General features: G+C 40.2%; 2 non-coding genes and 1 pseudogene across 2 annotated transcripts; all 3 read left to right on the top strand.

Moving 5' to 3' along the window:
• Window positions 1-1061: 1061 nt before the first annotated feature.
• Window positions 1062-1133, top strand: trnah-gug (transfer RNA histidin (anticodon GUG)). Its single transcript has one exon. It is a non-coding gene; the product is annotated as a tRNA-His (tRNA).
• Window positions 1134-2437: 1304 nt separating this feature from the next.
• On the top strand, window positions 2438-2567 carry LOC148354968 (U2 spliceosomal RNA; annotated as a pseudogene).
• A 495-nt stretch (window positions 2568-3062) lies between these two features.
• trnah-gug (transfer RNA histidin (anticodon GUG)) lies at window positions 3063-3134 on the top strand. The gene has a single exon. It is a non-coding gene; the product is annotated as a tRNA-His (tRNA).

Genomic DNA, 3134 nt, shown 5'->3' with positions numbered 1-3134 from the left:
CACACACACACACTCACACACCAATAGCGGCCGTGCAGCCATTTAAGGCGCCAAACTGCTTATTGGGGGCATTAGGGGTTCAGTGTCTTACCCAAGGATACTTCGACATGTAATACGGAGGATTTGAACTGCGATCCAAAAACTTTGGAATAATATCGTTTTTTAATTACAGATTAACTAACACTTTATTTTATCTATTTTTTCAGTTTGTTACTTGTTGCATAGGCACCAATCCACACATCACAATTAATGAGACACACTGACTGTTACTCTCTTAATACACTCTTCAAATATATATATTTTTTTTATTCAGAGCACATTTTACACACCCCGGTTTTATTTCTTTCACCAAGTATGTTTTACAATTTTCGTTCCACATGATAACGTAGTCAAGGATATAATTCATCTTGAAGCTCTTACTTTTGTGAAGCATTTTGTTGCAGGGCTTCACTGCTTTATGGGGCTTCATTTTACCATCACCAGTGTGAAGTACAGGTGAATACATGGGGTAAAAGAGGCACAATGAAACAAACTACAGAGACACCATTTTTTTTGCCCATCCTTATGCATTTTTTTTGTTTTTTGGTACATGTAGCAGCAAGATGGCAGACAATCATGTTAACTCCCTCTACATGAGACTCATGTCATGGGATTTATAAAACACTGATTTCTTGACCTACAATGAGCAACAGATAGAGGGGAAGAGTGAAAGAGAGAAATAGAGACAGAAAAATATGATTATATTTATGATTTGACCACTAAGTTGACCACTGCATTGTGTAGTGCAACTATTAACGAGTACTAAAAAGCACAAGGAAGAATACAAATTATGGTGACTAGTGTCCAAACTGCACCATTTTGGTCCTCATGTTTTGCCCTGTTTTTCACAAGATTTTTTTTCTAGGCTTATGTAAAATAAATGGAAAATTATTGATTATTGAAAGTTTTAATTTGACAGAACGTAAGTATCTTGTAATAGTACATGTAGTCTGCCTATTGACAAAATCTCCAGTGAGGGGCGCTTTTTCCCGTCTACGTTTGAGTGCGTTATTTCACCATCCGCCGTGATCGTATAGTGGTTAGTACTCTGCGTTGTGGCCGCAGCAACCCCGGTTCGAATCCGGGTCTCGGCACTTTTAAATTGAGTTCTTTACATATCACAAGAATTATCGTGTGCTTTTAAGCACAATGAGGTCATAAACCACAGACGTTTAAAGTGACCAAAGCACAGATTAATTCTTTTTTGGGGTACAGTTAGGAGCACGTCAACTTTCTCTAGGTGAGCCTCATTTTATGAACAATGAATACAAATTCCTCGAATTACAAGTATTTAAAACACGTTTGGATGATAGTTTTCTATTTTTGCAGATCATTTTAATAATCAGGTTTTTTTTAACGTCGAGGTGCTAAATAATATACATTGTCGTTCTCACATACTCTGGATTGTGGCCGCAGTAACCCCGGTTTGGGGGGCATGGGTTTTTATATCAGTAGTTCATTCCATGCCTCAAAGCTTTCAGGGAGAGTATGTAATATTTGACCACAAGATGCCGCTGTATTGTGTAGTGCAATGGCTCCCAAACTTTTGGAAACCCCCTTGGCTCCCCAGTGTATTCCTAGTGCCTCCACCCCCAGCAAAAGCAAATTATGCAACGGGCGGTTTTCTTATGTTCCACATCCGCTTCGTAAAGTAGGTCCAAACAAGTGATGTACCGCCCTTCTTCGGTGCAAGATTTGTTTCCTTCTCGTTTGTTGACTCTGGGACTATGTTTACGGAGTCCGCCGTGACACTTAATGACGGTGGGTGTGGCATAGTTTGCAAACTTTGTGCTATTATTAAAACTTGCCTCTGATTGGTCGTCGCTTTTAAAACAGTAACAATTGTGGTTGGCCAAAAGTCGAAAAACTCGCTACAAACCTTGAAAAAAACACAGTGCTTTGCGGTTTCACAACCGCACTACGTTCAAACTTCTCACTTCGAACTGTCCGCCTACTTAGGGAACCACTACACTGCAGTGCAACCTAAAATGAGTGTTAAAATGCGTAATGAAGAATAGGAACTACTAAGACTCAAAATAAACGTCTAGCACTTCCTTCTACATTCTTTCTTCTCCTTTTTTCCCCCAACCTTTACAAGATTTTTTATTTTTGGTTACCTGGAGAAGCAAGTTGCGGACAATGATTTCAGCTCCCTGTAGGTGAGTCTCATGTTATGTAAAACAAATTCAAGTACTTTAAAAATGCACACTTTGATTTGTACAAACATTTGTTTACCAGGAGCTAAATGATGCACACTATCCTTATAAGTTGTTTTCACAGGGCTGTGATCGTATGGTGGTTACTTCATTTACCGTAGCAGCATGATGGCATCCAATCATGTAGCAAGGCTTTGGTGCTAGGTCCTTAGCTTGGCCTTTTGGCAAGGCTTTGATGCTAAGTCCTTAGCTTGGCCTTTGGCCAAGCCATGATCTTTGATTTTTGCATTACGGAGATGGAATAAGAGCTTGCTCTGTCCACTCCTCGCATCGGCCCGGTATTGCAGTACCTCCGGGAACGGTGCATTCGCAATGATCGCAGCAAGGCTTTAGGGCTAGGACCTTAGCTTGGCCTTTTGGCTGAGAGTAAGTGTCCCGGCTCCTAGGCTTTGTAGCGTATTATGAACTGACCGATAACGTATAATGGATAATGAATAACGAAGATAGAACAATAACCCTTAAACCCCCCCCCCCCCCCAATCATGTCAGCTCTCTCTAAAAAAATAAACTGTCTTTTCTTGACTGACAAACAGCGACATAAAGAGAGAAAGAGTGAAAGAAAGAGAGAAACGGATAAAGAAAAAGGTATATGATTTGACCACTAAATGTTGCTGTATTGTGTAGTGCAACTATAAACGAGTGCTAAAAAGCACAAGGAAGAATACAAACTATGGTGACTGTATTGTCCAAATTGCAACATTTTGGTCCTCATCGGTGGCTTATGTAAAATAAAAAAGTAAAAAGAATGTTCGTATATTGTAACATTACACGTATTTTGGACATCAAAAGTGACGTTTGACATCACACGCCGTGATCGTATAGTGGTTAGTACTCTGCGTTGTGGCCGCAGCAACCCCGGTTCGAATCCGGGTCACGGCA

This window comes from Urocampus carinirostris, chromosome 12 (assembly GCF_059441175.1).
Source record: "Urocampus carinirostris isolate Australia breed hairy pipefish chromosome 12, RoL_Ucar_1.0, whole genome shotgun sequence".
Lineage (NCBI taxonomy): Eukaryota > Metazoa > Chordata > Actinopteri > Syngnathiformes > Syngnathidae > Urocampus > Urocampus carinirostris.
The sequence above is the reverse complement of the archived record's forward strand: the minus strand, read 5'-3'. Positions and strand labels throughout refer to the sequence as shown.